Here is a 19,218-nt window from a genome sequence, read left to right as displayed (position 1 = left end):
AGAATCTTCCTTTCTTTTTCTTCATCAATACCTTTTGCTTCAAAAAGATCTTCATAAAAATGTTTGATTTCTTCTAGTATTTCTATGTTTCCTTTCGCAATTTTTCCATTTCTCCCTTTAATTTCCTTTAGTATTCCTGCTTTACCTCTTTGCTTCTCTAAATCAAAAAAGAATTTCGTGCATTTTTCCCCTTCTACTGTGTATTTAGATCTGCTCCTCAACATTGCCCCCTTATATTTGTCTTCTTCTAAATCTCGTAATTTTTGCTCTATTTCTTTGATTTTTTCAATATCTTTATTTTCTTTGTTTAATTCTTTTTCTAAGGATCTTTTAACTTCTTTTTCTGTATACTTTTTACATCTTTGTAGTACTGCACAATATTTGATTGTGTATTTTCTTATTTGGTATTTTGTGTTTTCCCACCATATCCTTTTATCTTCATCATACATTCTATTTTCTTTTTCTTTCTCTATTATTTCTTTGACTTTTTGAACATAATCTTCATTTTTTAAAATGGTTGTGTTTAAAATCCAAGTTCCTGGTCCTTTTTGTATGTTATCTACATTCACTTTAAAATGCAAGAGCTTATGATCACTAAAACTGTTCTCTTCATACTGTATGTTTTCTATAAAATTCTCAATATTCCTAGTACATAATATAAAATCTATTCTTGTTTGACATATAAAATCTCCAACTATTTGTCTCCTTGAAAACTCTCTTTTTTCTTTGTTATTTTCCCTCCATATGTCTATTAAATTATTTTCTTTTATTAGCTCCTTTAGTTCTTTCCTTGCTGTGTCAGATTTAAAAACCATTCCATCTGCCATGTCTTGTTTATTAAAAACTGTATTAAAATCTCCTACCATTATTATTTTTTTATATCTCTCAATTACCTTATTTAAAATCTTAAAAAACTCTTTTTTATCTTTCTCTTCCGTTGGTGCATGTATATTGGCTATAATCATTTCTTGTCCTTCATAGTTTACTTCTATCACTAAACAATTTCCATTGTTGTCTTTATACACGATTTTTTTAATATTTAAAACATCTTTTTTTATTAAAAATGCCACCCCTCTTCCAGTTTTGCCATCACCATTGTTATATAAGATATCCCCCTCCCACTTTTTTTAAAAATCTTCCATTACATAATCTTTCCAGTTTGTTTCTTGTAATACTATCATGTCCTTATTTTTACATTTTTCTCTTATTTTCTCAAATTTCCCTTTTTCCATCATACCTCTTGCATTAAAAGATACACATTTTAAAACCATTAAAAGAAATAAAAATAAAATTAAAAACCTAAAAATCATTATTACTCATCATCTCCCTCCATTTCCTTTAACACTTCATATCTGTTCATGTTTTTCATTCTTGTAGTAAATTTTCTCTTTGTACTTTCTAGATTAGGTTTAATCTTTAATGTCCTTCTTCGAATTGTTCTTCTCTCCTCTCTGTCCATTTTAATTTCTTCTTCTCTTCCAATTTCATTACTTTTTTCTTCATTTCTTTGTCCAGTCTTCACCTCATTGTCTCCACACATCTGAGAGTTGTCCATTGTTTCCATTTCTATGTTTTCATTATCCTCTTCTTCTCTTTTCTCAGTTCCTTTGAAAAGCGTTTGTCTCTCCCTTTCTTCCAATATCAGTCTTTCATTTGCTTCATTTTGCATTTTTCCTCTCTCTTCTTCATGTCTTTCTTCACAAAAAATGTCATCTTCATTATTCCTCTTATGCATTTTCTTATCCTCTTGAATTTCTTTTCCATTTTGTATCTCTTTCAGTAAGTCTTTTGGTTGTAAAACTCCTGCTTGTTCTTCTCCTTCATTTTGTTCTACATTGTTTACTTTATGCACTTGCCTGCTTATCTGGTTTCTCTCTTCTCCTTCCTCTGCCTCCATCCAACATTCACATTTTGCTAAAATTTGGAGGCATTCCGGGCATTTAATTGCATCACAGTTTCTTGCAAAATGTCCTCTTTCTTCGCACTTAAAGCACCTAAAGTCTGGGCAGTCCTTCATCACATGCTCCGGGCTCATACACAGCCTACAAGTCTTAACTTGGTGGCTGTGCATCACCCGGAAATATTGTGGTCCTTCTGCCGTTTCAAACTTCGTGCTATATGGAAGCGAAGCCACCTCCTTGGGAAACCGTGTCTTTATGAACCTTGTCCCATCCTCAATCTCAGTGCCCGGATATGTCCTCCTTTTAATTTTTGATAAGGGGCTAACACCCCATCCATCCAATTTTTCTAATATTACACTATCCTCCAGATAAACAGGCAAGTGCATAAAGGAGACAACATAGTCTCTGTTTTGTAACATTTTAACTTCACAGTTCTCTTCATTTATTGTTAGTCCATCAATCAGTTTGTCACAAGTTTCTTCCTCTTCTAAAGTTATTTCATATTCTTTGTCCTTTCTCGGTCTTATTGCCAAAATTCTCCCATGTCCACATTTTTCTGTTAACGCCTTAATAATGTCTGAAACTCTCACCTCTTTTACTTTGTCCACGTTTAGTATTACAGTTGCTTCCTTCAAGTACTTCTTTCCTCTCCTTTCATGTTGTCTTTCCTGTTGCTGATTTTCTTGTCGTTCCATGTTAGCCATGTTTGTTTCTCCTCCTCGTGCTGTGTTGTTTCCCATCTGTTTTCCCTCTCGTACTCCCGTGTCGTCTCCTCTTTGCTTTTCACCATCCATCTCTGTGTTACTTTCTCCTCTTGTTTTGCCCGAAAGTCCAGTGAATTTGTCCTTTGTGCTTTCCATTGTCCCAAAAAAATCCGAGCAAAAAAGGTGAATAACCACCTTCCAGCTAGCACATGTGCTGCTGTCAGGTGGTTTAAACTCCAAAAATAAAAATAATAACTCCTTAAACTATATTAAACACCCAAAAAAAACTAAATAAAACAACAAAAGAAAGGGAGAGCCTTTCTCTCCCGTCTGCAGCCTTTCACTTCCTGTTTGCACACTAACTCCCTCTAGCGTACCCAGGGTGGTATGGCCGTAAGCGAAAGAGGCTGTCAAGCGTTGGCTATTTAAATCAGCTGCCAAATGAAGCAATTCGAAAAGCTTACAGCACCTGGTATTCCCAGGCGGTCTCCCATCCAAGTACTAACCAGGCCCGACCCTGCTTTACTTCCGAGTTCAGATGAGATCGGGCATTTCCAGGGTGGTATGGCCGTAAGCGAAAGAGGGTGTCAAGCATTGGCTATTTAAATCAGCTGCCAAATGAAGCACTTCGAAAAGCTTACAGCACCTGGTATTCCCAGGCGGTCTACCATCCAAGTACTAACCAGGCCCGACCCTGCTTTACTTCCGAGTTCAGATGAGATCGGGCATTTCCAGGGTGGTATGGCCGTAAGCGAAAGAGGGTGTCAAGCATTGGCTATTTAAATCAGCTGCCAAATGAAGCACTTCAAAAAGCTTACAGCACCTGGTATTCCCAGGCGGTCTCCCATCCAAGTACTAACCAGGCCAGATCCTGCATTACTTCCGAGTTCAGATGAGATCGGGCATTTCCAGGGTGGTATGGCCGTAAGCGAAAGAGGGTGTCAAGCGTTGGCTATTTAAATCAGCTGCCAAATGAAGCACTTCGAAAAGCATACAGCACCTGGTATTCCCAGGCGGTCTCCCATCCAAGTACTAACCAGGCCCGACCCTGCTTTACTTCCAAGTTCAGATGAGATCGGGCATTTCCAGGGTGTTATGGCCGTAAGCGAAAGAGGCTGTCAAGCGTTGGCTATTTAAATCAGCTGCCAAATGAAGCACTTCGAAAAGCTTACAGCACCTGGTATTCCCAGGCGGTCTCCCATCCAAGCACTAACCAGGCCCGACCCTGCTTTACTTCCGAGTTCAGATGAGATCGGGCATTTCCAGGGTGGTATGGCCGTAAGCGAAAGAGGGTGTCAAGCATTGGCTATTTAAATCAGCTGCCAAATGAAGCACTTCAAAAAGCTTACAGCACCTGGTATTCCCAGGCGGTCTCCCATCCAAGCACTAACCAGGCCCGACCCTGCTTTACTTCCGAGTTCAGATGAGATCGGGTATTTCCAGGGTGGTATGGCCGTAAGCGAAAGAGGCTGTCAAGCGTTGGCTATTTAAATCAGCTGCCAAATGAAGCACTTCGAAAAGCTTACAGCACCTGGTATTCCCAGGCGGTCTCCCATCCAAGTACTAACCAGGCCCGACCCTGCTTTACTTCCGAGTTCAGATGAGATCGGGCATTTCCAGGGTGGTATGGCCGTGAGCGAAAGAGGCTGTCAAGCGTTGGCTATTTAAATCAGCTGCCAAATGAAGCACTTCGAAAAGCTTACAGCACCTGGTATTCCCAGGCGGTCTCCCATCCAAGTACTAACCAGGCCCGACCCTGCTTTACTTCCGAGTTCAGATGAGATCGGGCATTTCCAGGGTGGTATGGCCGTAAGGGAAAGAGGCTGTCAAGCGTTGGCTATTTAAATCAGCTGCCAAATGAAGCACTTCGAAAAGCTTACAGCACCTGGTATTCCCAGGCGGTCTCCTATCCAAGTACTAACCAGGCCAGATCCTGCATTACTTCCGAGTTCAGATGAGATCGGGCATTTCCAGGGTGGTATGGCCGTAAGCGAAAGAGGGTGTCAAGCGTTGGCTATTTAAATCAGCTGCCAAATGAAGCACTTCGAAAAGCTTACAGCACCTGGTATTCCCAGGCGGTCTCCCATCCAAGTACTAACCAGGCCCGACCCTGCTTTACTTCCGAGTTCAGATGAGATCGGGCATTTCCAGGGTGGTATGGACGTAAGGGAATGAGGGTGTCAAGCATTGGCTATTTAAATCAGCTGCCAAATGAAGCACTTCGAAAAGCTTTTTTTTTTTTTTTTTTTTTTTTTTTAATTGAAAAAACTTAAAAATGAAATACATCATATGTAAACATTTCATAAAACATATACAAAGAACAATCTGTACATTATACATTGCTACCAAATCATCATAAACATGACATTTCACATTCACTTATATCTAGCATATCAGTCATCTTATTTTTTCCAATCAACTTAAAAATTAAGCATCAATCCCTTTTTGTGGTCTACCGTTATAAGCTCATTTTCATGAATAAAAGCTTCCTCAAAAACATCTTTTCTTAGATATTTCCACATTAAATACACATTCTTTCTAACTACACTTTTAAACATGACATTCACGTCTATTATTTTTGCTTCAAAATATGCCATATTCCTCCTTGCCCATATTGCATACCTTGCATGACTCAGAAAAAAATTACATAAATTTACATTTTTTTCTTTGCAATTTGTATTTTCTCCAAATAAGAACAGTTGTTTCCATTCATTTCCTTGTGCATTTTTTCCCCAATTGTCTTTTATCAGTTGTTTCAGTTTTTCATGAAAAAATCCCAGCTCCTTACATTCAAAGAAAATGTGCATCAGGGTCTCTGGATCAGACTTACATACATCACACTCCCTGTTTACATTTCGGTTTATTTGATGAATCACAACCTTTGTGTATATTCTATTATGCCGTAACTTAAAATCTAAATTTTCACAGTCTAAGCTGTTATATTTCACATTTAAATTTTTCCAAATTGTTTTAACATTTAAATTTGGGAACAATTTTGGCCACACATTTTCAGATGCAGGCAGTTTGATTTCCTTTTCCACAAATATTCCATATATAGTTTTTGTTATTACATCAGATAAACATATCTTTTTACCATTTTTGACAATAAACATTTCTGGCATTCCCCAATTTCCTGGTCTGGCACTTTCTCTCTCAATCATTTCAACCCATCTCTTTGGTAAGCTAACTCTGATGTTTTCACAAACAGAGTCTACTTGTGATTTTTTTATTTCATCATCCCACTCCACCACAGAGTCATAAATAGCTCTGTTTGGTAAAAAACCTTTGACAAATTCATATACCATGTCTTTTACTTGTCTTATTCCAGCTTTCATATACAGTCTATTATAAAACATCCTCCCTCTCATCTGTATCTTTGGATTCAGAAATACTGGCTGCTTATGTATTTGATTTATATTTTCACACTCATATCCCACTTCCATTACAAATTCAGACCAAGCACTGCATACTTCTTGATAAAATACAGGTATGTTTTCATACATTGGTTTCTTTAAAGACATGAAAACCCCTTCTTCTCCACATCCACTACTTTTACTCAAATATTCTCTCATAAAACCTTTCCACCCAAATTCCTCATTACCATATAGAAGTTTTTTCATTATTTTCACTCTTAATGCTTTCTTTTTAATATTAAGATCAATCAGCTTTAAACCTCCTTCTGTGTAGTCTGCTATTAATGTTTTGTTGGATATTTTGACTCCTTTCCCTCCCCATATGAAATTATTCAGAACCTCTTTTATCTCATTTAAAACCCACACCGGTAAGTCAACTGCTCCTAAAATATAGTTACATTTAGTTAGAAGCAATGAATTCACAACTGTGATTTTGCCCTTTAGTCTTAATTCTCTTAATTTCCAGTATCCTAAAACTTTTTTAATTTTATTTAAGATACCCGTCCATGTGGCATTTGTTGCTTCTTTTGTATTTACTCCTATATTAACTCCAAGAATCACTGTTTGTTCTTTTGCAACTTTGAAAGGTATATCACACCCACTCAACCCCACCCCACCTATACTCATTATTTCAGATTTTTCTATATTGATTTTAGCTCCTGATGCTTTCCCATATACTTCTATATGATTCATTATTCGTTTTATACTTCTCATGTCCCTTACTGTGAACGTTGTATCATCTGCGTACTGATGAATTAAACTCACACCACCATATGGTATTTGAATTCCTCTTATTTCCTTATCTTGCTTTACTAGTGTTGCCAGCGATTCTATAGATATTGAGTATAGCATCGCTGACAACGGACATCCCTGCCTCACTGATCTTTCCAATGGAAAGGTGTTTGTTAAAACTCCATTCACTTTTACACAACTTTTTGCATTTTTATACAACAGCTTTATCCAATTTAAAATCTTCTCTCCAAACCCATATCTTCTCATTGCTTGTTCCATGAAATTGTGTTCTACCCTGTCAAATGCTTTATTTAGGTCAATGCATAGCATTAATCCTCCTTCTCCATCTTTGTCCATGCTGCTCACAACATCTCTAATTGTGCATATTGTGTCAGTGATGTCCCTCCCTGGTATGCCATGAGCTTGATTAGGTGATATTATGCTTCTCACTACTCTTTTTATTCTATTAGCTAAAATTTTTGTTAGAATCTTATAATCTGTGTTTAAAAGACTTAAAGGTCTATAATTTTCCAAATTTAGCGGACTGCATTTATTCTTGTAGAGTATGGTGATTACTCCCAAACCTGTTGATTCTGGTATCTCTCTTCTTTCTTCCATATGTTTAAATAATTTCATCAGTATCGGTGTTAATATCTCTTCAAAAGTTTTATAAAACTCATGCGTTAACCCATCTGACCCTGGACTTTTATTCACTTTTGTTTCTTTTATTGCTTGTTTTATTTCTTCTATGTTTATATCTCTTTCACATGTCTCCCTTTCTTCATCACTTAACTTAACGTTTACAGTATTTAAAACTTTGTCCACATATTCCTGTTTTGTATTCTCTTTCTTAAAAAGTCTTTCATAAAATAATTGTACTGTTTCCAATATTTTTACATAATCTGTTATCTTTTCACCATTTTCATTTTTTAGTTCTGTAATGTAATTTTTCCTCTGCTTTCCCTTTTCCAAATTTAGAAAGTATTTTGTACACCTCTCCCCTTCAAGTGCATACTTTGTCCTGCTTCTCACTTTTGCACCTTCACATTTTTCTGTTTCATACATCTCCAATACCCCTTTTATCCTCAGAAAGTTTTCTTTTGTGTACTCAGGGTTGTTTTCTATTTTCTCTAAATTATTTCTCATGCTTTCCATCTCCATTTTTCTCTTAAAGTTCCTCTGTTTTGAATATCGTATACTTCTTATTTTTATTTTCTCTTTCAAATCCTCCCACCACTCGCATACATTATTTTCAAATAATGGATTTTCCATTTCATACCTTATACATCTTTCAATGCTCTCCCTATATGCCTCTTCTTTTAATAAACTTGCATTCAGGCACCACATCCCCCCACCCCTTGATTCTAAATTTAAACTCATCTTTACAATCATAGCAGCATGATCTCCTATTTCAATAAACTTATAACTTACATTTTTCACATACTGCAATATATCCCTTTTTACTAAACATAAGTCTATACGACTTTGTTTTAAAACCCCTACTACTATTTGCCTTCTTGAGAATTCCCTCTTGAATGGGTTCTCCTCCCTCCAGGCATCCACCATGTTCTCACTTTGCATTAATTCATTTAAGTATCTTCTGGATGCATCTGATTTAAAATTAATACTTTTTGACACATCAAGCCTTGTGCACCAAACATTAAAATCTCCAACTACTATGCAGTTACCTGTGCACAGTGGTTTCATTGTTTTAAAAACCTCTTTTCTTTCAGTTTCTATGTTAGGAGCATATAAATTAAGCAATCTAAAGGATTCATTGTAATACATGAAGTCTATTCCCAACAATCTACCATTACCATCGTTATGTATTTGCTTTACATTATGTATTCCTCCCTTTTTAAGCAAAATCGCCACACCGCATGCTCTCTGACTTCCATGATTTACATAAATCTCTTCTCCCCAAACTTTTTTTATATCACTCATTTTATCATTTGACCAATGTGTTTCTTGCAAACAAATTACATCTGTTTTGAACTTTCTAATCACCCTCTCAAACTTTTCCATTTCTCTTAGTCCATTGCAGTTCAAACAGGCAATTTTCAGCAAGTCACACATTGCATATAGTATAAAAAAGAGGAGAACCCACATTTGAAAATGTCTTCAGATCTTACTTTTTTGTAGTCTCTTCTTCAGTGCCTTTCATTTTCCTTTTCAGCATCTTGATATTTCCGGCACTCATGTCCATTTCCTCCTCCAGTTGTATCAGTGGTGTCTCTAAAATTCTTGTCATGAAGTCTCTTCCTCTTTGATTTTCCTTGTGCTCCTTCCCATCTTGGTTCGCTTTTTCTTGACCTCCTTTCTTACCATTCCCTCCTCCTTCAAATAATAATTCCTCTTCCTCTTGAACCACTTGCTTCTGCGGGAATTTTCCCATGGCATCTTGTGAGTCATCCATCGGCTCTTGTACTTCTTCTCCAGCCCTTCGTTCTACCATTATATCTTCTTCATTCTGTTCATCTTCTTCATCTTTTTCCTTTCCTGTTATTGCCTCCTCCACACTTTCATATAGATCCAGAGAGCTTCCCATGATTTCTTCCTCTGGAATTCTGCATACACACATTGCAGTGACCATCTTACACAACTTGCATTTTCCTTTGTCACATTCGCGCACATAATGACCCTGAATGCCACATTTATAACACTTAAAGTTAGGGCAGTCTCTTACAATGTGTCCTGGTTGGATACAGACTCTGCAGACTTTCACCTGTCTGTCATGTATGACCCTAAAATGTTCTGTTCCTGTCAGCGTCTCAAACTTTGTTGAGTATGGTAGCGATTTCACAGTATCTGTGAACTTAACTTTTAGAAATCTTGTTCCATCTGCAATATCCGTTCCTGGCCACATTCTCCTTTTGACAGGTGAAGCTGCTTTCACTCCCCATTCCGTTAGTTTTCCAATTATTTCCTCATCTTCAATGTATGTTGGCAGATTCAGAAAAGAGACCACCATCTCATTGTTGTTTATTTCCTTTACCATTATCCGGCTGTTTTTTATCTTCAGCCCATCCAGTATTTTTTCTTTCCCTTCCTCTTCATTCATAGTTAATTCATACTCTTTTGGGTTCTTATATCTGCAGCCAATTACAACACCACAATCTTCTCTCACTTTCTTCAAAAGCTCCATCATTGTAATTTTATCTTCTCCCACAATTTCAACCAATACTGTTAGCTTTTTCTGAAAAACACGTCTTCCTTGGCCATCATCTCCATCCATGCTTACAATCTGCTCACCTCTTTGTTTTTCCATCTTAATGCTGTTTAGCCGCTGTCTTTAGCAGTCCAGTAGACAAACAAAAATAAAGATTCCCCAAACAGCAAAAATGCTGAGTGGGGAGTGATAAACTCCAACTAAAAACCTTCTTGATCCTCTTTTGGTCTTCTTAAAAAAAAACAATCCAAAAACTAGAAAGAAAAAAAAGCTTTCAAAACAAAAAGTGTTCTCACACTACTTCTTCTACCAATCTTCACACTTCCTTCCTTGCTCAATAGCGCCTCAGGCATTTGCAGGGTGGTATGGCCGTAAGCGAAAGAGGCTGTCAAGAGTTGGCTATTTAAAACAGGCACAGCACCAGGGACCGAGCGCAGCTCAGCTGGCATTGACACAGCACCTACAGAAACAATGCCCTTGAAGGCGAGAAAAAATAATGGCAGCGAAGCTGTGACACGGGGAAGTCTATCACCTGCCAAATGAAGGACTTCGAAAAGCTTACAGCACCTGGTATTCCCAGGCGGTCTCCCATCCAAGTAGTAACCAGGCCCGACCCTGATTTACTTCCGAGTTCAGATGAGAGCAGGCATTTGCAGGGTGGTATGGCCGTAAGCGAAAGAGGCTGTCAAGAGTTGGCTATTTAAAACAGGCGCAGCATCAGGGACCGAGCGCAGCTCAGCTGGCATCGACACAGCACCTACAGAAACAATGCCCTTGAAGGCGAGAAAAAATAATGGCAGCGAAGCTGTGACACGGGGAAGTCTATCAGCTGCCAAATGAAGGACTTCGAAAAGCTTACAGCACCTGGTATTCCCAGGCGGTCTCCCATCCAAGTACAAACCAGGCCCGACCCTGATTTACTTCCGAGTTCAGATGAGAGCAGGCATTTGCATTTTTTTTTTTTTTTTTTTTTTTGAAAAGCTTACAGCACCTGGTATTCCCAGGCGGTCTCCCATCCAAGTACTAACCAGGCCCGACCCTGCTTTACTTCCGAGTTCAGATGAGATCGGGCATTTCCATTTTTTTTTTTTTTTTTTTTATTATACTGTTAAAAATTCATACAATTCACTTATTTATACATATTTCACTTCAGACAAAACATTAAAAAGGTCCGTATTACATCATATCTTCACAATAAAACATTTTAAATATAAAATGTTGCAAGTAGAACTCCTTAAAGGGTATAATCACATTTTTAAAAGGGCATTTTCATTCCTGTGTCATTTAAAATCTTTGAAACTTCTTGAGTAAAAACATCATAAAAAGCTTCCTGCATGTCCTCCAACTTAAAATAATAAAACAGACATTCAACATATTTCTCCACCTTCCTCTTAAATACATTCCACACATCTAATACAGCTTTTTTCTTTTTTGCAGCAACTCTTCTCTCCCATATTGCACTCTTCATTAACATCACAAGTAAATTTATGAGCTTTTCATTATTAAATTCTTTGTTCACTCCCAACATCAACACCTTTTCCCACTCAAGTTTGTCATCTCTTTCTCCTTTCAAAGTTAAAATAATGCTTTTGCATTTCTCATTAAAATCTTTCAACTCATTACAATATAAAAACAGGTGTAAGAATCCTTCATCTGCATCTTGACATACTTTACATGTGACACTTGAAGAAGATTTCTATTCTCTCAGTGTGAAGTATTTTCTAAGTGTAAAGCAGTTAATTTTCTCTTCTCAAAATGTATGTAGTGTTTGCAGCAAACATGCCAGCCTGTGTTAAAAATACAGTGATATGTCTGTGTAAGATGAGAGTGCCTGCACAGAAGCAACACTAGGAGAAGGCTGAGTGACTGATTGTGTAGAATAACGGAATATGTAAAGCACTGATTATTTATGTTAAACACTTGTATGAAGCTATAAGTGTCAGAAGTTAGAATGAGTAACATATTATCAAGTTATTATCCTATCATAACAATGTATGTAAACACTTAATCCTTTTGCATAAGTTGCATCTATACTTTGCTGACATAGACCTGTAACATCTCTGCTGACATGAGCTAGTGGGCTGAGAGCCAAGAATAGCAGGACCCCTTAGACTAGAAAACCTATTCAAAAATGGTCAAGAGTTAAAAAGAGACTTAGGGGTGTGTCAAATAATCCTGTATAAAAATTGTAACAAACACAGATACTTCAGAAGGTGCAGGAGAGACTTCAGAAGGTGTCCAGGAGAGACTTCAGAATGCTCTGGGGTCTGCTCTGCTCTTTCTCGGCTTTATTATGGAGAATAAAGTCTTTTTTCTGATATTCAAAACCTCCGGTCTGATAATTTCTAATTGATTAGACGTCGAATTTACGACAAATGGCGCCCAACGTGGGGCTGGACAGAGACGATCGGGTGACACTGGACATGCTGGGGCTTGGAGGAAAAACACAAATATGTGGCCACGATAAAAAACGGTAAGCAATTTTAAGCTTATACGTTTGTGTTTTTTCTGCCAAGGACCTGCTTGTAATGGTAAAAAGTCACTTGAACTGTTTCTCCAGCTATAACGAACTACAAGTAAAACTAAAAAAGTAAAAGTAAACATAAAAAAGGAAACAAGGGTTTTGAATACCAGAAGAAAATAACAATTTGCATGCAAATGATCTGTGTTTTCCTAAGAGGGCCTTGATGGATAGGATAAACGTTAACTAGTAACTGTTACTCATGTTTGGGAAATTTTTAATAATGAAGAATATGCATAGAGCATTTATAAGTTTTAAGAGGAAGTTCTTAAAGTGTGGTGACAGTTAAGAGATTAAAACAGATTAATAAAGTAGAGAGAAGCGCGCAAAGACCTCGGAGTACCCGTTCTGTTTTAATAATGATAAATATTATTATTCAGGAGGCTAGGGGAAAAAAGGCAAAAACCCTGTAAAATGCTATTTTTACTGAAGAGCAGTAAAGAGAGGAGCAGAAGTAACAGGTCACTCAAGAGGAGTGTAGTATAGTGTATTTATTTAATTGTAAGTATTTGTGTATTTGTCTGTGTTGGACTGAAGATACTGGTATGCAGAAGCTACCACCCTTGCTCTAGAGAGACTAGAATAGAGGTGAGGTTCAGGTTACACAGCGTAAGAGATGAGTTAGGATGAGTGAGAAGTATGATTGTGTTTAGAAGTATGGTTGCAATAAGAGTGAGTTTAAAAGAATTATCATTGTTATATTATAAGATAAAAAGGACTGCATATGTTGTGTGATTTAAGAACAATAAGATAGAGAGTGATGCGGTTTAGGGAAGAGATTTTGATACAGAGGAGGATTAAGCCTTATAAGATTAATTGAGATCATATTGCATTTGAAAGACACAGACTAAAAAGAAGAATATACTAGTTAAACATTTTTCTGAATAATCTCTGTGTGTTTGAAGTGTTTTTAAGTATGAACTAGGCAAAGAGGGGACTGAAATTCCTGACATGTCGACAGTCTATAAGAAGGTCTGGTTCAGGAGTGGTAAGAATCTGTCTATTTTAAGAACAAAAGTTTCACAGGACAGATAGAAGCTACAGAGTAAAGATATATTATAAGGTATTAAATAAATAGAAATATTATAAAGTAATATAAGGTAAATGAAATAAGGAATTACCAATGATAGAATTAGATTTAATAAACAGAGTTGTGTAATAATAAACGCAACTAGAAGATATATTAATAAATATTAAGAAATAAAAAACTGAAGCATAGAAATTACTACATATGGATATAAATATTTATATTGATCAGGAAATAAATTTCAGTATGAAAAAATAGATAAGTTAATAATTTGAGTAAATAAAGAATAAGAAGAAAAAACTTTAATGAATATTGATTAATTAAAGAGTTAATGATCAAATGTTTAAGGAAAATAAGTTTAAAGAAAAATGAATTAGGAAAATCTATGAGACAAAAATGCTCATTTTTGAAAGGGAAAAGAAGCATAGGAAAATGGAGAAAAAGGAAGTCCAAACATTGTTAAATAGAATAAAAAGAGAAGATGTTAAAAAATTTATATTAAACAGATAAGATAAAAATTACAAAAAACAGTAACATTTTGAAGAAAACAAGATTTAGCTTTAAAAGATAAAACTATGTTTAAGTGCACTAAAAAATTGTTGTGGCTTAAGTTGACTTGTCATCTGTCTTAAAGTCAGCTACAGGCTGTCATTGTGAGCCAACAGCTATTTGTAGTAAAAGCAGTGATTTAGATGTAAAGCATAGACACTGAGGAGACATTAAAGAACATCATAGTGAGTTCAAAAATGTTGTAGTTAATATTTTATGTACTTAAAAAGTGATTGAGAATTACAAATTGCATTTCTGTTAGGAAAAATGCTTTAAGTAAACAAACATGTGGAGTTAAATTAGTACTATGAATTCTAAGCTATTGCAGTAAGGATTTTGAACAGTTATATCAGATGCAAGCACCATGTAGTGATGGTGAATTAAAAACAGACATGTTAGAGAAATTACATAATGTAAGATTTAATGTAACTAGTGAGGAAGCACTAGAATAAATTAATAAAAATAAGTGAAGCACAATCTGAGGCCAAAAAAAAAATATTATAAGGACATTTAACAAATGGAAAATTAAGCATATTTACATATGATAAAAATTTTTGAGATTTAGAAAAAATTAGTTGTTAAACAGCAAACAAAAATAAATAAATTAATGAATTAATAAAAACAAATTGGATAAAAGGAGTCTTTATGTGATGAAGGAAAAATGGGAAAGAAGAAAAAAGAAAGAAAGAAAAAAATTAAGATTTATTAAGTCATGAGCTAAATTCTATATATATTAATTAAGAGGACATAGGGATGAACTTTGGGGGACTGAAGTCTCGTACCTACCAGACATCTCTGAGTATACTGGCAAATGGAAAGGTGTGTGAAAAAACACAAAGAGCAAAATGGCTGTGGACACTTGTGACATGAACTTTATGCCCAGGATTTACTGAGGACTGAAAAAGCTACATTTGTTCAAAGACATTCAAAAGAGACACTAACAAGAGACTGATGAACTGATCAAAGAGAAAAAAACGCTCCATCAGAACTTTACATCAGCTGAGTCAAAGAAAGAAGCCAGCCCAAAGAGAGAGGGGGAAAACTGTGCCCTGATATGAAGGAATGTCAGGACACCACAGAAGCACCAATCTGTGAGCTGGTTGTCTCAGGTTGCGAGGGGGGATAGTCTGACAGTCCACCTCAAAGTAACTCCTATAGTCCAAATTAAGTTCAAGCATTACAGAAGGAAAATTAAGAACAAAAGTGTAGCTACCCATTCTTGTATCAAATCAGACTCCTGTCAATTTGAGAGAAATTATTATCATGCAAATTTTAAGTAAGAAAAAGTGTTATAAGGTAATTTCAAGGTGAAACTTTAAATATTGAATATGTTATGATGAATGTTAAAAAATTTAGGTTTAAGTTTTAATAGGTTCAATCATAAAAGTCCTTAAACATAGAATGATAAATTACAATGCAGCAGACTAACTAAAGAAAAAGAAAAAGCTTTTGATAAGGCAATAAATAAATAGGAGAATAAATAAGAATGGAATTAAGTATTTAAGTTAAAACTAAGTAAAGGAAATATCTTAACATAATCTTATTGTGAATGGCCTAAATCAAGATTGGATATTGAAAACTGGAAAGAGATTCAAATCTAGAAAAATTATTTATAGTTAAAGAGAAGATTGAAATAACAAGTTGAAATAAAATTCATAGGACATAAGGTCAGAAAGTGACAGTTCTAAATTTCTATAAGAAAAATTGAAAGAGAAAAGTGTTTAAGAAAACAATATAAGGAATTAATAAGGAATAATAGTTAAAACAGAGCAAACTGAAATTTACAATACATACAGTAAGTTTTAGTCAGCTGATAAAAAAATGCATCAAAATTGTATGAACAACTAATTTGAGGGGAATGCCTCAGGAAATAATTATGAGCCAAAAGAAAATAACTCAAAGACAAAAAGGAATTAATATATAGCTCAGAAAATCGATTAGTAAAAGAAAGAAGTGTCAAGTTCAAACTAAATGATTGTCATTACAGGACTGAGATGCAGATAAAATCAGCCAGCATAGTCAGGGTTCAAATTAAATCAGATGTAGATCTGCCCAGAAAGAAAAACACTAGATGCTGAAATAGGTATAAAACTCTATCAAAAAGTGTAAAAATTGGTGCATTAATAGAAACATTTACTGTAATATACAATCTGTCCTAGACATTTCTATTTAAATTTAAATTTAAAGAAGTAATAAATTATAAGTAACTAATAATATTTAATTGAAGTTAATTTGATAATTAAAATAAATGGTTAATCAAGACAGATAAAAGAGGCTTAATGTTGATAGTATGATTTAAGAGCAATCAATAGGAGAAGATTTTCCAGCTGAAGTTCATATTGTATGTGGAGATATGTTCTTTTGGATGGTAAATATATTAAGTGCTTAGTTTCTATTGAGTTTATTTTAGGTAACTACCAGAGGAGGGTAGAAACTTGTTTGTTCTTGTGTAGGCTGATGACTAGCAAATACTGTATACACCAGAATGCATAAGGGTTAAAATTAGGGAGAAGATCTTAGGATGGACACTGTCACAATATGTGGATGATTGAATTATCTACAGCTTCACAAAGATCTAGATCAATTAAAAGACTTGACTGGAGACCATTGCTCCAAACAGTGAGAGATGATGACTGTTTTTGATGTTGACTGGATAGAGAATTATTCTGTAAACAAGCACAGTTGAGAAACTATGATGAGTAGATCATTGGAGATGGTAGCAAATTATGAAGAAGGAACAGTTATTCATTTGTGATGAAAGAAGTACTTCCAAGGATTTGAAACATCAGCAGAAATAAGTTCATAAAAGGTTTGCATTCATAAAGTAATTAAAATCAAAGTTAATAAGTGATCAATAAATAAAAACATCTAAAGGAGTATGAAAAAATGTGAATAAAGCAAAAGAGAGAGTAATTGTATTTTGCTCAATTACCAGAAATGGCTGAAAGAGATGAAGATGATCCATCAAGGCCAAAGCTTGATGAAAATAATAAACTTAATGGGATTAATGTGTTAACAAGTGCATTGGTGAATGATGGCATGAAAACTGACAGAAACAGGCATCTAACACCGCATCGCATGAACTGCTATTGGGTCGACCCTTGCAAGAAACCACATGAAACTTTGCATAAAACCTTGCATATAATCTTACCTATAACCTTACACATAACCTCTTGGAATGATGTCTAATGCAGTAGGGAACTTAAATGAAGAAACAATTAATTGCCATGTGCAAAGCGATATCTGTGCAGGAAACCAGAAAGGAGCCATGTGAGAGAGCAGTGATACAAGGTCCAATTGGTCCAGTTGATCGAGTCTATCTGTGGATGTTCTGGAAAAAGGAGAGAGCTCAGGAGGAAAGGACCATATCTGGATGAGGGCAAATCCAACAGCTGCCAAAGTGAATGCCATGATGAGGTACCAATGCCTCAAAGAAGCGAAAGGAAACAACTCCAGCAAGGGAAAGCTGACCGGAAACAGAGGAGCCTGAATATTCCAAAGCTCTAAACTACTAAGTGCAACGTGTGGAAGGAGAAGTTAATCAGAACAAATTAAAGAGTGGTTCTGATAATATGCCTGAATACCACATACAGAAGTGCCACAAGTCAAGGGATGATGAATGCACAACTGCAGATTTCAAAACTCAGACTCCGTACCACACATCTCCATCAACATCTATTAAAGTCAAGTGAAGATGCTGATAGCTTAGAAGAAGAGAAACAAGGATGAGCAAAGATCAAGATCAACATTTGATGCTTTTTATGTTTGTATATTGAATTTGTTTGCATATTGCTTTTTTGGTACCTATATATAATATCACTTCAGTATATTCTACATGAGTGTGAAAACTAGCAGCTAGGACTGAACCAACTGAATACTTATGCTTAAAACTTTATTGTCTTTGATGTGTTAAGAGAAAAAACAGAGTACAGTCTTTTACTTCCTTCAAATCAAAAGAGAGGGGAGATGTTTGGCTGGACTTCTGTCAAAGTACAGTGGCATAATCTAGTCAATTGATAACAGCTATGTGGCTTATATCAGTTACTAGATAGAGGTAATTAAGAGAACTGGATTATGAAATTGCACTTTGGGTTAAAAGACAATAATATTAAGACTAAAGTCTTAAGAGGAGGGATTGAAGAAGATTTCTATTCTCTCAGTGTTAAGTATTTTCTAAGTGTAAAGCAGTTAATTTTCTCTTCTCAAAATGTATGTAGTGTTTGCAGCAAACATGCCAGCATGTGTTAAAAATACTGTGTAATATGAGTATGCCTGCACAGGAGCAACACTAGGAGAAGGCTGAGTGACTGATTGTGTAGAATAACTGAATATGTAAAGCACTGATCATATATGTTAAATACTTGTATGAAGCTATATGTGGCAGAAGTTAGAATGAGTAACATATTATCAAGTTATTATCCTATCATAACAATGTATGTAAACCCTTAGTTCCTTTGCATAAGTTGTATCTATACTTAGCTGACATAGACCTGTAACATCTCTGTTGACATGAGCTAGTGGGCTGAGAGCCAAGAATAGCAGGACCCCTTAGACTAGAAAACCTATTCAAAAATGGTCAAGAGTTAAAAAGAGACACAAAGGGGTGTGTCATAATTACCTGTATAAAGATTATGGAGAACACAGATACTTTAGAAGGTGTCCCGGAGAGACTTCAGAATGCTCTGGGGTCTGCTCTGCTCTTTCTCGGCTTTATTATGGAGAATAAAGTCTATTTTCTGATATTCAAAACCTCCGGTCTGATAATTTCTAATTGATGAAAAGTCGAATTCACGACATGACCCCGTTCAACCCGGGGATGCTGCGGCCACAACGCAAAGTTCTAACCACTATACGATCACGGCAAGCTACGAGACAGCCGTTGTGACCCTTGTGTGGTATGTTCCTCTCTGTGATAAGCCCCTTCCTCTTTAGTGAGAACACTCTGTTGTTTTTCTCCTCCTACCAGAACAACACTTTTCCCAAGAAACAATGGAAATGCAAGCAATTGATGACTGCTGCAATTTTAAAAAAGGGGAGGACGTAGAAGGCAGGATTCGAACCTGCGCAGGGAGACCCCAATGGATTTCTAGTCCATCGCCTTAACCACTCGGCCACGACTACAAGACTGCCTGTACTGCCATTTCTTTATGCCTAGTACACATATTGTGCATCCAGATGAAACTTTCTGCAAGCAATAGCTCA

General features: G+C 35.9%; 9 non-coding genes and 2 pseudogenes across 9 annotated transcripts; all 11 read right to left on the bottom strand.

The window, feature by feature from the left end:
- Positions 1-3,062: 3,062 nt before the first annotated feature.
- LOC137495219 (5S ribosomal RNA) lies at positions 3,063-3,181 on the bottom strand. Its single transcript, XR_015487300.1, has one exon. It is a non-coding gene; the product is annotated as a 5S ribosomal RNA (ribosomal RNA).
- A 58-nt stretch (positions 3,182-3,239) lies between these two features.
- Positions 3,240-3,358, bottom strand: LOC137493635 (5S ribosomal RNA). Its single transcript, XR_015488797.1, has one exon. It is a non-coding gene; the product is annotated as a 5S ribosomal RNA (ribosomal RNA).
- A 58-nt stretch (positions 3,359-3,416) lies between these two features.
- LOC137494129 (5S ribosomal RNA) lies at positions 3,417-3,535 on the bottom strand. Its single transcript, XR_015489670.1, has one exon. It is a non-coding gene; the product is annotated as a 5S ribosomal RNA (ribosomal RNA).
- A 58-nt stretch (positions 3,536-3,593) lies between these two features.
- LOC137494116 (5S ribosomal RNA) lies at positions 3,594-3,712 on the bottom strand. The gene has a single exon (XR_015489632.1). It is a non-coding gene; the product is annotated as a 5S ribosomal RNA (ribosomal RNA).
- Positions 3,713-3,770: 58 nt separating this feature from the next.
- LOC137493817 (5S ribosomal RNA) lies at positions 3,771-3,889 on the bottom strand. The gene has a single exon (XR_015489102.1). It is a non-coding gene; the product is annotated as a 5S ribosomal RNA (ribosomal RNA).
- A 58-nt stretch (positions 3,890-3,947) lies between these two features.
- LOC137493610 (5S ribosomal RNA) lies at positions 3,948-4,066 on the bottom strand. The gene has a single exon (XR_015488708.1). It is a non-coding gene; the product is annotated as a 5S ribosomal RNA (ribosomal RNA).
- A 58-nt stretch (positions 4,067-4,124) lies between these two features.
- On the bottom strand, positions 4,125-4,243 carry LOC137493720 (5S ribosomal RNA). The gene has a single exon (XR_015489038.1). It is a non-coding gene; the product is annotated as a 5S ribosomal RNA (ribosomal RNA).
- Positions 4,244-4,301: 58 nt separating this feature from the next.
- On the bottom strand, positions 4,302-4,420 carry LOC137493742 (5S ribosomal RNA). Its single transcript, XR_015489036.1, has one exon. It is a non-coding gene; the product is annotated as a 5S ribosomal RNA (ribosomal RNA).
- Positions 4,421-4,478: 58 nt separating this feature from the next.
- Positions 4,479-4,597, bottom strand: LOC137494150 (5S ribosomal RNA; annotated as a pseudogene).
- Positions 4,598-4,655: 58 nt separating this feature from the next.
- Positions 4,656-4,774, bottom strand: LOC137494023 (5S ribosomal RNA). Its single transcript, XR_015489562.1, has one exon. It is a non-coding gene; the product is annotated as a 5S ribosomal RNA (ribosomal RNA).
- A 5,700-nt stretch (positions 4,775-10,474) lies between these two features.
- Positions 10,475-10,593, bottom strand: LOC137494140 (5S ribosomal RNA; annotated as a pseudogene).
- Between the last annotated feature and the right edge of the window lie 8,625 nt (positions 10,594-19,218).

The sequence above is a fragment of the Danio rerio genome, chromosome 4 (assembly GCF_052040795.2).
Source record: "Danio rerio strain M-AB ecotype USA chromosome 4, GRCz13ab, whole genome shotgun sequence".
Lineage (NCBI taxonomy): Eukaryota > Metazoa > Chordata > Actinopteri > Cypriniformes > Danionidae > Danio > Danio rerio.
This window is presented reverse-complemented; position numbering and strand designations above follow the sequence as displayed.